This window comes from Neodiprion pinetum, chromosome 4 (genome assembly GCF_021155775.2).
Source record: "Neodiprion pinetum isolate iyNeoPine1 chromosome 4, iyNeoPine1.2, whole genome shotgun sequence".
Classification (NCBI taxonomy): Eukaryota; Metazoa; Arthropoda; class Insecta; order Hymenoptera; family Diprionidae; genus Neodiprion; species Neodiprion pinetum.
Window position 1 is genome coordinate 33,642,646 of NC_060235.2, and position 14,631 is coordinate 33,657,276.

The window sequence follows — 14,631 nt, forward strand, 5'->3', positions numbered from 1 at the left end:
TCTGCAATTTCCGGGACCGCTTTGAGCAAGTGAGAAGGTTCTAAAATCGTATCGATGGCTCTTTTGACATCCGACAATGCGCATGGAAGCGTCCGGCCTAAGCAGCAAATGGGCAAGGTAGGATCCTTCGTGTACTTGATGATACATGTAAGATGATGCTCGGATTGACTAATCGCCAAACTCGTTGGCTGGAAGTCGATCGTCATCGTCGATCGGAACATTTAACCCCGTCGTCTCTCACCGCTTTTCCTTTCCATTTTCAACCGAATTTCGATCGATTTACTCAACTGGATGGGAGAATCTGGCTTATCCGTTCGCCCACTTTCGTTTCCCCGCAACCTTTCCCGAACGAACGCCAGTGACGTGATAAAAGGAAAAGATTACATTTTCGGTAAGTGGCCCGACAGTCGTAAGCTTACACAAAAGCTAACCTCGGTTAAACGACGGTGGTAACAATGCTGAGCCAAATGGTAATAACGAAGACGACGCTTTTGCGGATAAACGATCCCCGTCTCTTTTTCTGATAAAGCGAAAGCATTCCGACAAAACTACAGCGTGTCGCGTTTTTCCTCAAACTAAGACTACGCGTATAACATTCGCAAAATCATTCATTTTTTTACGTTCTGGGAATATCCTTATAATCCAATTGAACTCGACTCCATCGACTTCAGACGCAGCTTTCGAATTGTTTGTTTCGTATTTTTTCTGCTATTGCAATATTCCGCCGGGACCGTATGTCGGATGAATTCTTAATCGGCGAAACGACCCGGACATTCGTCACGGGCGTCGGTTCAATCAGAGAAATTGACAAGGACGCCTATTCCTCGGAGGATCAGTGACAGCTCTGGAGAGCAGGGCGATCCTCTTCCGCAACGCTCTCGTCATCTGAATATCTTTCTTCGCGTCGTTTTTCTACCCCATTATCCCTAAGCTCACGCGGATACGAGCCAGTGGAAGTGAAATGCCTATACCGAATATAAAGGTTCGTACGCACTATTGAAATTCGGTGTATATACTTGGCCGGAAGTGCGTATTGTACCTACACATGCCCATCCGACTTCCTTTCACCATTTAGCGCAAGTCACCAACCGCGTGCGGAGCGAGCTTTTTCCAAGTGTAAACGTCTCTCAGGCCAAAGTAGCTTTTCTCGTCTTTGCTTTCTTTTCACCCTCGAGAGCCTTAAGTCTTTCCACTGGGCGCGAACGTTACGACGCGCAAATAAAAGAGCACCAAAAATGTTTGTAAGTATTTGAGCTAACATTACGCTGCCTGCGTTGGCCCGGTGGCAAAAAAATATGAGCAACGTCTTAATTATACCTATACAAATTTATTTAAGGTTCGTTAAATAAAACAATCGAAATAAAATGGAAAAAATTATCCTGCCTCTATTGCTAATAATTGACGTTGAGTCATGCGCGACGACGCAAAAAGAAAAAAAAAAAAAAGGTACGATAAACACAATGGATTTAGAAAAAGTGATCGCACGAGAATATCGCATTTATTTTGAAAAATTCTTCAGTGCCATGAAAGTGGCCAAATAGTTTGCATCAAATTTTGCATTTCATTGGCATCCGACCGTTCGTAAATTACTACGATAGACTTCCCATTTTAATGTGTCTGCTCAACTCTTTCCTTCGATCTCTTTCTCTCTCTGGCCGGATGCCCAGACTCCTGCCAGCCGTACAATGGGTGGAAATCAAATTGTCCCGATCGGACATTTGCCCAGGGTTCATGTTTCCTGGTAAAAAAGGTCCAACAGTTTTCCAGGCGGCCGATATCGGCGCCGCAAAGTCTCTTGGCGACTGGCCCACAGCCGACTCACGTAATCCTGCTGATTATTAGATTTCAATCTCCGAACGATCAGTGAATGGAGACTGACTGTAGAGGCCGAAAGAAACCACGACTAACGATGTGTGGCGAGGAACGAATTGCCGGTTCCGTGTTGAATTGAAACCTGCGGCGTACGGACTGCGAATCCTTCGCGTTTTCCGCGGCAAAAGCGAAAGCTCCCACCCCCTCATCAGAGCCGATCTACAGGCAAGGGAAATTGCGAATTATGGGTTCCAAATATCTTCCACGTCTCGACTGCCTCTCTCCTCGAGCGATTCGCTGCGATAGGAAGTGCTGGAAAAATGTATCCATCGCGATACGTCGTATCGTCGTAAGCTAAAAGCGCAAAGCTCGAACTTGCCTGCATCATCGAGCGACGTATAAAAGCTTCCCCTTCGACTTTCCGCCGAGGAGCTGAATTTCGCCCTCCGATGCGGTGTTTCCGCATCGAAAGGTCGACCGGATTTGAACTTTTCACATTTTTGTTCGGTATTGTTTCAATTCGTCCATTTCGACTTTTGTCAGACTTGGACGATCCTCTCACGGATAGAGTGAGAAAGCAGATTTTACTCAAAACTGGAGAAAAAGAGAGACGCGTCAAGTTTTTTGGTAAAATATACTTCCACACTATAGATTCACTGAAAACTACTGTTCGCAGAGTAAAATCTGCCAACTTTTATAGTAAAAAATATAGGTGACGTGCAGTTTTCAGTAAAATCTGCTCTTTTTCATCCCTCCGTGTCGGTTAAGAATTAGACAGCGAACTAGCTGTAACTCGTAGTCGGTTGAAACTGCAGTACCACAGAATATACTTGGGGTTTCTGATGAAATTTTTTTATTTCATATTCTTGTAGATTAGAAAAAATATTTTGGACGTGTTTTTTATTTTTTCGATTGAATCAAAATTGCCATTAATCCAACACATTGAAAACTATAACATTATATATATATATATTAAAATCAGTGAAATTTAATCACCTATAACATGAAAAATTATCATTTTTAACGAAAAACAAAAAATACGTCCTCCTTATTTTGGCTTGGACCGCATTATCCACCCCTAAAATTTCATTCACATCCCCAATTACGCAAAATGCACTGAGGTACTTGGCAGATACATCGAGCTTCACACTTTCATACCAAAATTGATGGGATGCGGTACACGACGATATTTTCGCGAGTAGGTACCCGCGGTATTCCGTAACTAACAACCACGTGCGATAGTGGCTCGTGGTGACGTGGGTGCTAAACGAAGTTACGACGCCTGGCCCACGTAACGGTTGCGCCGATGGAACAATGCTACCCCATGCATCGTGCGCGCTATCAGCGCTTGTCCTTTGCTCGTCGCCGCCGTGGCAGATCGTGTCGTTTATCCGGAATCGGTTCACTCCTCGGACTCGAATCGCTTCAACTGTTTCTGGTCAAACACCCCTGCAGACGATCATATTTTGCGCATGGTCATAATTCCGCGGCCGTCCGGAGGATTTATCGCTCGAGAGTATTTTTCCCCAGTTCAATTAGCGGCAGGCCGCGGATTTCACAATCAGTCAGCCGGTATTCGGGCAGCCGACTGATTTGACGGGATTGTTTGGCTAGTCGAATCGAATTATTGAGGCGCACCGCGGCGGCCAAACTGCGCGACCGCAACTGCAACAAGCAGTTGTACTCTGACAGAAATTTACCAAAGAGATTCCTGGAGCTCCGATCAGTCTGCCTTTCGAGATCAAGACGTAATATTCACCGCAGCGTCGATTTCCCTTTATTGAAATACCCTCGTCCACTCGCACCGAATAATCGTCAACCAACGATTGCCTCCGACGTCCGTAGACTCAGAATTTTCGGGAATATCGTTGAAATTTTCATTAGCACACACCGAAAACAGGATTGGCGATTTAATCGTGCCCCGGGTCATGCTGTATTATTATACCGCTCGTGCAGTATCCGGACCCTTATAATCTCCGCGAAAGTTTGCGTTCACTTTCCATCGTCAACCGGAGCGTTACAATTTTCGCAAAAGCTTCCGTCCGTTAAATGGGAAAAAAAATTTCCACCGGTTCTTCGCGCGGCACCGCCTCTCGCGTTATAGTTAGCAGGAAATATTTTCAACCCAGTCGAACGCCATGCCAATTTGTCCAAGGAGTGTCCTAATTGATGGTAAATTATATCGGCCGTCATGCCGGTCGCCTAAATCACTCGTCCGTGTCTCAATTGCCGCAGGCTAAACATCGACGATTCGTCGACTGACCGGATCGAGTTTGCGTCGAAATTTGACCCTCTCGATTTGAGTTTTGGAGGCATCATTGGCCTTCCAATAAGGCTTGCAGATAATTTGCGACGCGATAAATTAGAAGCGTAAGTATGCGCACGGCAACCGAGGCGTTAAATGGCTGGTTACTGCAGGGTAAAAAAGTTTGCCGAGTAGGTGTAACGAAGGCTAAGCACGTAGGTACTGCCTGTTCCATTAACAAATGAAACCGAATGAAATTGCGGAAAGGTACCAAATTCGTTTTTGGTACACCGTCGCGTTTCAAGCGAAACAATAAGGTGCGGTCATTGGAACGCGTTGTTATTATACGGACAGAAGTGATCCGGATAAAAGTAGAGGAGGAAAATCGACCGGAGTGAAAGGACGAGGAACCGGGAGAGAAGCGGGAGCGAGAATGCAACCGGCGCGCCGGCACGTCTTCTGAGAAAACTCTTCAACTGCAATGCGAGTAGGTGCACGAAGCCAAGGGTTACTGGCGGTAGACGTAAGGGTCCTCTTTCCCCTTCGCATACACGCCGCGTCTCCCTTCCCTTCCTTCATCCGCCCTTTATCTTTATCTCTTTCTCTTTGCACCCCGCATTCTCTCCGTCTTTCTCTTTTTCCACCCCCTCGATCAATATGGCGCCCAGTGGCGTAGCGCGAAAAATTAACCCAACGGTCCCGGAATTCGCGCGACGCGTATCTTCGATTCGGTCTGTGCGTGTGTATCCTTTAGCGGGACATCTCCTTCCCCCTTCCTGATCCTCCCCCGATCTCCCTGCGTTTCCATCAGGATCGTCGGCGATCACTAAAATTTTTCGCGACTTGAAATCTGGAAGAATTTACGAAAATGCAAAAGGGGAAACCGGGGATATTAATTGGCAAACAAATTGGCTTAGATTTTTTCTAATTGTAAACAAATTCCTGAAGACTTGCTTTATTTATACCGACAAGTGTGTCGAAATTTTATAAAAATTCACTGGATTTCCACCCAGCGGTTCGTACTTACCGTTCGATCGTGCTTAAAACTTGTGTTATTACCCCCGTCCACGACTAGTATTCGTTCTCCGGAAGGATCGATCGAATCCCTCGGCAAATCCCATTGGATTTACAAAGCCAATGAACTTTTTCCGTTACTCCGGACTTCTCGGTCCGATGCCCGGAATTCCTTTCCTGTACCTCCGCAGAGGTTCAGCCACTAAGAAGCTCCAATATTTGATCATTTATCCATTCGTAATCCTTTAAGATGTACCAGATCGTGATAACATAGATTATGTATACATACATCACTTAAAATTTGAACAGTCAATACTTTTGTGTTTGTTAAATTTCCATTGAGCAGGAAATCGGCAAATTGCTGCGTTTGCATATTATTTCAAAATTCTATTTATTTTTTAGCACAGTATCCCAACGTGAACTGCCTGTGAAATTTTCTTTTTCTTTGGATTCGTAAAACTATAATCGTAACTCAAACTTCAGTCATCCGAATTTCCACCCTCGTGTTATTTTTAAACAACAAATGTCTGCCGGAAATGCCCCCGCGAATCAGACGAATACTTGTCCCAGATTCGAAATAATTGTCCGACCAGCGTCAACGAGAGGAAAAAGAAGTGCCGAGTCCGCGAGTGATCGTTCAGTTTCGATACCTTCTTCCTCTCTCTGTTTCAACCTCTTTTCCCATTCGCGTGGTAATGGAAAACCCGCGACAGTTGATCGGACAGGAAAGATTCCTCGGCTGTTAATCAAGCTGCGGTTTGACCCGTTTCTCTCTTCCGACTTGACATATGGACCTGGTGATACGGACAATCTCTGTTTCCGCGTCGAATCGAAGCGCCGCGGTTTGAATCACGCCGATTATACATCGACGCCCCCAATTATCGTCCCGCCGAACGCTAATTTCCAGTTTGATAACGTTATTTCGCCATTTTAGTCACGTCACTATTGTGTCCGATAATACCTGTACGCACACGATAACGATGAAAATTGCGAAACGTCAAACGAATCCCTGCAATTGTACCACTGTTGGCATTTCACGACATGCGGTGATTGGCATTTGTGCATGGAACCCCTCAATGTTGCTGAATTACACATCACTCGAGGCTAATTTAACTCATCGAATCACGGCTGTCATTCTGTCGAGGAAATTTCTGTCCGCGTTCTAATTAACTCTTGTAAAAAACTCACTCGGTTTTAGGCGTGTTGTTTAATGCAAATCCATTTCTGGATCGTCGTTTGAACGCTTGCATGATCGAGCATCCGGCTTGGCTTCGGACCCCTTAAGTTGGACTGGGATGTTAAATAAACAATACCGATAGGGTGCATTTCGGCACCTCTAGTGAATTATAGCTAAGATCGTAAAACTCCTGATACCCCATTCGTGTTTCACATATTTATACACGACTGATGATTTATTCATGATTTCCGACCGATCCCGGGGAAAGGTTCTTATTTTTCCAGAACATCATCTAGGCCCTGAAAATTTTCGTTATTTTTTGCGAAAAAAAGCAACGGTGTTGGTGGTAAAAAATTTAGGAGGGTTATCCTTGCGCGCATAATCGAATTTTGTTACTCCGTGAGTGAAGAGATGGTTGGATATTTTTAGAAACTTTCATCGACCTCTTGCTGGGACACCGATTGAGGCTTTGTTTATTCTTCTTCACGTATACATCTTCGATCTAATGCGTATGTTGTTTTAATTAGTGATTGTACGACGCACCTGGGACCGTTATCCAAATTACACCCGGGACCTCCGCTTTCAGAGGAGCAGAATTCCATTTAGTTACAATTGTGGACTTGTTATCAGGAAATCTGGAGAGTCCGCAAATACCATTGAGGGAATTTAGAACTTTGAGGGAATTCAGGAAAGCATGTAAAAGAATGCTCGCAATTTTTTGACCGGTTGACTGGTAATGATGCATAGATGGAGAGAAAAAGAAAGTGTCCAAAATGGTAATCATGCGTGTAGGCACGTTTTTTTAAAATAATTCTGTTATTTCTCGATGAATTTGGACGAAAATTGGTACGCTACCATCCTGGGGGTCGTTAAATCCGAATTTCAAAGCAGAATTGAAAAATTCGATACGACGAGTCCAAAATGGCGGCTTCAAATACCGGTAATTACGACCAGGCCTCAGCAATAAGTCTTTTGAAACTTGCTACTCGGGGGTTTTTTGGGTCGCTGATGATGAATCCGTTATCAGAATAGAATAATTGCAAAATGGAGGATTCAAAATGACGACGGCAATTCTTGAAACCCCTACAGGTATACCAAATGTCGAATTTGAATATAACAATAAAATTCCTACTCAAACTGAAGATTTACCCTGATTCAACCCTATTTTAACCTCAGGGGATGGCAAATTCAAGAAATAAGTTCTGAAATGAAATCGGGGACCCAAAAAACCCTTCGGATAGCAATTTTGCTCCAATTTGGTCGGTTGTATGTGGCTACCAGTTTTGGCACAAAAAACTGGAAAAGACTCGTCGCAGTTAGCCGGTTGAACTGCGTATCACAATTCACATACTATGTTTATTATCGTGTAGTAGGAAAATCGAGAAAAAAGAAGAGCGAGGGTCGAATTTCGGTTGTGTAAAACCTGAGAAACTTTGTGGCGGGAAATTCGGAGTCTCTTTTTTATGTCCCGATATTCTGGATAGTTTAGTTTGTTGTTCAGAGAGAACTTTAGCCAGAGTTTAGGTGAATTCCGAAATTCGGGAAAAATGCGAAAACGGTAATTCGTGGCGCATTGAACCGGCGCACGATGCCAGGAATTCGCTCGCCGTTAAATCAGGCATTTACATCGTTCCTATGCTATCCGTAATATCATAGATAAGTATGTATATTGTAATACGCGTTGCACGAACTGACGAAAAATTAACGACAATTCTTGTTTTAAAATATCGTAAATTCCTTATATAATCGCAGGCATATCATCCGAAGTTTTCGCCATTTTATCACGTAGTAAAACCCAAATTTCTCCTACTCGATGATTTACTTCGTAAACCTTAGTCATTTCTCATTTCAGCATGAAAGCCTTTATTGACATAGGAGAAAACCACGTTTCTTGAAAGAAAACAATAAATTACAATCCGCACGTAACTGAAGTTTATTCTCCCTATTTCCGGCCAAATAATCACACGCGAGAAAAGGAGAGAAAAATCATTCGTCGAATTTGCAAAATATTGGCGGAAGATAAATTTATAATACATCTTACGAATCGTTATTCCTTGAATCTGTTTTTACCGCATCAAATGACACTTCGTTGGATCAGAAAAATACTTCTTTCTTCGGCGTATCCATGCCGGAAAAAATATTCATCTCGGAATCCAGCACCAGTGTGAAAAGATGTGTCCTTTTTAAATTGCACTCCGCGTTTTCACATGCAAGGTGTGTTCAGTTGAGAGAAAAGAGACACCGTGATTACAACGCTTTCGTGATTACTTACATTTTACAGAGTGATCATGATTTTTAAGATGTCACACGATTTCTTAAAATTACTAAGAGATTTCTGTAATCCTACATTATTTCTCACAATCACTAATGATTACTAACGTAGAATTTCATTTAAAAATTGCTGATTTCCCTGTGATTTCGGAGATTAGAAAATCATTTCGAACGATATCGATAGCGAGATTCACTCGAGTGAAAGACTCCTCGGCTGACAATAAGCGAAACCACGTCCTTCGTACTCCCGATTGGTTCCATGCACATGGCGCAGGAACCGCGCGACATGTTGATCGATTCGGCCGAGAGAATCCAGTGTCTCGCTTGGGTTCTTGAATTTTCTTCCTAGTTCACGTGTCGGGTCGATGCAGTATCCGCTGCACACGGCTTGACCTCCACGTTTTCGCGGCAGGAACGTTGCGACGTCCGATCCGCGCGTAACGCCAAGATGAATAGCGATGCGGCAAAGCTTTGCAGCGTGTGTACGGGCGAAGGCATGCACTGCAGAACCGACGAAACGTCGATATTATAATCGAGCTTTCCGTCGAGTCGGAATTGCCGGAGGACGGGGAACGATAAGCGATAAATTTGGAAGACGAGCCCCATTAAATTACTTGGAAGTTGGATAGACTCGCCGGCTAGGATGTACCCACCGTTGCGGGTAGTACGTTGGTATTACTTCGAAAAGGAGTCGTCTGCAGACCTTCGGGGAAGACCGTAGAGCTCCTCTGTTATCTGCGAACTAAATTCCAGCATGAATTTATGGCGAATTATAGTACATAAGGTTCTTCTATGGCCTGCGGCTTAACGCTACCGGCTCTCAAAACGCAAACCACTTACCGCCCAGCTCTGTCGCGTTTCCTTTCCTGTCTTAACGTCCTTTACATTGTGTTGTATATTACATGCCTCCGACGCTCGGGAATATGACTCTTTGAAAACTGCTCTCAATTTTAGAGTCACTAATTTTACCCAACGACGTCACTCACCTCGGCGTTTCACCCGCTGTTGGTTCAGCTGGGCGACTCGATCTCACGTTTCCGATTCCGCTAGGTCGAGAATAAGGTCTGGGGGTCGCGGAAGTACGTTGACCGATCTGTGAATGAGAATCAACGCGGAAGAGTGGCGAAAACAGTGCCGATGAAATCAAGTAGCTCATGCGCAATTAACGCTCTCGAGGTGAGAAAACGCTCACCGTATACTATTCTGCTTCTTATTCTCTTATCTCTTTTTTGAAATTGATCTTGAAAGACCGCGGAGGAGTTCAAAGGTTCCACTTCCGCTTCTGGTAGTCTATTTTCCTGCGAGTCATCCCGGCTCTGCAGGCTGCTCGGTTATTTTAAGTAACTTTCAGCCAGCAAAGGGCAGCCTGTACACATGCACAGCGTGTTTGATGTGTACATATGAGCGCGATGTATGTTTACAACGTACGTGATGTAAATTAAGGCACGTATACACCGAGTGGCGCGAGAATATTTAATATGCAAAGTACTGGCCCGGGTGCAGACACGGTCAAAGAGAACCTGGAAAACTTGGAGAACCGGAAATGACAACGAATTTAAAAAATCGGCTAGGGAAATCAGGGAAACGTCAAGGAATTTTGTTACTGGTCATTCAAGGAATTCAACGAATTTTTTTTCTCAGTTTTGTGGTTTTTTGATCACCCTGATGGTCGTAATTTTGTGGGATAATACGATTCCTAATTTTTTTAAATCTGTCGAATAACGGAGAAATATTGTCGTATTTCCTATTTGTCGATGTTGCAATGTTCTGGTTATCTTCTTCGAGTTTCTGCGGTCTCAGTTGGTCGTAAAATCCTACGGAATCGGACTTGACGACAAACAATATTTACATCCCAAAAGTTTCAGAAATACTTGGAACATCCCTTTTTGGTTTTTGAGCAGGTTTTCACCATTTTCGTGTGTTCCACACGTCGTATCTTCGGCGCGTGTAGGTGTCTCTTTTTACCCTTCCTCACTTTTTGTACCGTGAAATAACGAGGCATAGCCATGACGCTTTGCAGCGTAAATACACTCCGTGTTCATGCAGTGCCGCTGGATATGAAAGAAGCTTATATAATCATACGTCGACACGAGTTTGACGCACGTGTTATACACGTGTATACGACATCCTGTACGCGTGGCATGTTCGATCACCACGGATTTACCGCTTGTTTGAAATCAATTATAACTGTAAGAAGTAGGTGTCCGTATCTGTGTGTGAAACTATTTTCATCGTGAAAGACGTCGACAACTTTCTCCGGTAACTAGTGTGTCTTTTTACCGTCAACTTACGGTAGTCGTGATGTTCCAAAAGTCCATGCACGATATCGTGCATAATTCATACCTGCAGGAATTAACCTGAATCGATACACTGGAAGTTGAATCCAGTGAAGGCCCAGCCCCGTCTCTTTAGAGCATTTAATTATTACGTAGCCTTCCAAAGGGCGGACAGAAAGAAGATGGCAAGGGATGAGAAAACGCTTGTGAATTCTACGTACTATGAACAAATTCGATCATTCTTGAGTGCGTAAGTTCCATATCGACCCTCATCCCCGACACGCTTCGAAGTTGCAAATTGATCGGTGAATCTCTCCGTAGTTAATGCTCGGACATGCCCATTGTCCAAGGTACGTAATCTCCCAGAGACACCGTTGTTCGACGATGGGTGACAAGGTTCGGTTTCTTTTTATCCTTCGGCTCTTTCTCCCGGTACATCGACCTGAGCTCCACCCCTGCGTGTCTGCCGAAGAAAGGAGACACAAGGAACGGATTAATTCTTCGAGTAGGAGTAGCAACAATGCCCGATTAGCATCCCGTAGTCGGTTGGCCTTCCTAGGTCGGCTGTTTCGTTCGTGTTCTCGCCTCCTCTCGTTCCCATGCTTCGTGTTCGCAGCCACGCGGTTATGTCACCTCGTTAAAGCGCATCGTTTATAACCCGAATCGGGCGGGGAGGGGTGGGTACTGTTTTTTAATGTCACTCGTTTAAAGTTATCACCACGTGGGCCGATTCCAGTCCGCCTGGCTCTCAATGCAAAGATGGCAATTCGCTTGACACTAGCGGTACGTGTTTTCACGCCCGCTGCTGGTAATTACCGCGAGAATATTCTCCCCAGCCAAGGGTATACTCATTTCCGCTCCAGATGTAAACAGAGGAGGAAATTATTGCCCTGAAATATCGTGCTTACCCGCTGCCTCGTTTTTATTCTTACGCTTTAGGCGCTCCTTTTTAACCGCAAATTATCGCACCCTACCAATTTCACAAAATTATGCAATCACTCGTTATAGAAACTATATACATATTCGTACGACCGTTTTTTACATTGATTTTCACAACGATGTAGAAATAATTTCCTCACACCTTCTTACCTACATTCAAATATAATGTGCGCCGAATCACAATGTCCATAGATTACGTGTACCTACCGTATTATACATGAACGTAGATTTTTACCTATGAAACCCGAATGCCCAGACGAACAGGAATACTTGAATTCACCTGACACGTACGGATATAATGACGTCATTAAAATCACACGCCAGGTTGACTGCGTTAATCACTTAATGGAATCATTGGTGAGTTAAATTTATTACGTTGGTACAGTGCAGCTCCTGTATGATAAACTTGACGACGTCCCCAACCGTGAGATTCTCTAGAAGATTGCTGCAATCAGCGAATGAAATTGAAATTGAAACGAAAACTCAACGTAACTGCGGTGTCTGTATCTAGATGATTCATACGTGCGTTATATTTACTTATCTCATGCGTGATTATGAGGATTTTAATCGTTCTAACAATAAGTATCGAGCCTCGATTGCATTGACCTCAGGAATACGACCGTAGAGACGTCTGACTTTGAAACGTCTTAGAAAAATCGTCGAGCTACCGGCGCGTTCTTTTTGCGATAACTCTCACGTAACGCAGTGATCAGTGAGTGCAAATAGCAGCGAAGAAATCCGCCGTGTCTGCGGTGAGATATTGTGCATCGTCAGCAAAGCTAAGTAATTGTTTTCCTTTTTATTTGTTTTTCCTATATACAGGATTGTCTAACGAGAGTGATAAAACTTGGTGACATATGTGAATGAAGATATAGAAAGAGCAGTCAAGACGAGAAAACGAAGAAGAGAAAAAACGTAAATTCCTATCGAATGAAAAAGTCTAAGAGGAATGAAAAAAAACCCAGTGTATCTCGTCCGTGTCACGGAGGGTTTCAACCGCGCCTTAATATCGATTTCGTATCAGGTTCGAGAGGCTGACGCGCAATCATTGATGCACCGAGTGCTGTTGCCGCATCACCTGAAATATGATACTTTTATAAAACCATGTGCACGGGGATTGAAAATGAAAAATTGAGTTAATTACGAGCTTTCACCTGTAATTCTATACACTCCGATGTTCGTTATAGGTCCCTGAGAAATACCGTTATCAATATTTTAACGACTCCTACACAACTATTTTATGTGAACGATAAATTGCTAAGCGTCGATCTGCACTTATTTGCTTCCACGCTTTGATCAGCAATTAACCTGAATTAATTTGAACAGACTTTCGTAAGTTCAAACTTTGGTATCCGGTAAAATCAGCTCACGCACTCGGTTGTAGGAGTATAATTTTCTGGAAGTATAGTTTTCGGGACAACTGGCATTCACCGGGAATTCGCCAGGGTGTTTGGCGATAAAGATGACGGGAAGAATGATGCCGATACCGAAACAACGAATGGCGGAAAATTGCTCGGATGTGTATAATTGCAAGCGGATGAACGTGCCCCTCGGGATATTTTGCGCGGTTCCGGAGGGTGCCAGGTGTGTTTTATTCCTCCCGAAAAATCCCGAAGGTCGTACGTTTCAATCTACGTATAGAAGCCTCGAAATTCTGGAGGTATAGAGGCGGAAACCCAGCGGCCTCCGATGGGCTCCGACTAATTTTCCAATAATCAATTAGTTAAAATTTCATTTCCATCATGTCGAGCCAAAAGCCCGAAATAATGCAACCCATCGTCCTCCGGAGAGAGAGAAAGAGAGAGAGAGAGAGAGAGAGAGAGAGAGAGAGAGAGAGAGAGAGAAAAGCGTTTATTAAAAATGTCCTGGAGCAATGTGCCCCCTAAGGACAACACAAATGCACTGAACATGTACAGCTCTCGGTGAAAGAAAAACAAAAAATAAAACAAAATAAAATAAAATAAAAATAGAATAAAATGAAATATAAATAAAATAAAGTAAAATAAAATAAAATAAAAATAAAAAATAAACATATAACAATATATAAAAAAAATATTTAAATTAAATCTGCGCTTATTAAATAGAATACACTAATCAGAGAAACCTTACCAAAACTGGTCAGCTAAAAGCTAATCCTACAAAGCATATATATACAATATGTATGAGTTATGCATTAAGTATCAATATATTAAATTATATTAGGCGAAGGTGGTATCAGTTAGCAATTAAACAGTATTACTGGTCAAATATTCCCTAAGTTTTAGCCTAAAGACATTTACGGAAGAGAGAGAGAGAGAGAGAGAGAGAGAGAAAGAATAGAATTTTATTGTACGAGGGCGGTGGCCCCAAAGTACAAATGAGTACGGAGAAAGAGGAAAAGACTATGCCTGTAACTAACTTAACTTGATTCTTTGTAGTGAGACGGATGAGAATTTAACTCACAATCAGCATGATGCGGACGTTGAAGAGCAGGAAAGAGAGAGAAATAGAAGTTTTCATCCCGTTTTCCCGAAATCAATTCTACACAAGTGGCACACGAGTGGGTGTACGAAATGTATTTGAGCGATACGTATCGTCGAGCTCTGCAACATCAGAATCGAATTGAAATTCGGTCGCGGAACGGAGGCAAGGAGGAATAAAAAAGAAAAAGGAACAAAGAAAGGAGAGGAATGGAAAGTGAGGGAAAGGGTGGGGTGGGACGGGAAAATACGTCTCACGCGGACTCCGGTCTCCGAGTCCTTTATGCAAAACGTGATCTTATTCGATTTCACTGCCCCCTTAACCCACCCCCGTCGCCCTCTCCCTGCCGGTGCAACTAAGTAACTTATTGACCCGTACAGGCGAGAATAGCCCGGCTGTCTCGCTTCCCGATGACGTACATAGGCACATAGTGCAAG

General features: G+C 43.5%; 1 protein-coding gene across 1 annotated transcript in view; it reads left to right on the forward strand.

The window, feature by feature from the left end:
- LOC124218085 (ankyrin repeat domain-containing protein 50-like) overlaps positions 1–14,631 on the forward strand; it is a 141,364-nt gene continuing 126,733 nt past the window's right edge. The window contains exon 1 of the mRNA XM_069134959.1: positions 1–117. The gene's annotated coding sequence lies outside the window, so the exon portion shown is untranslated. The remainder of the gene's footprint in view (positions 118–14,631) is intronic.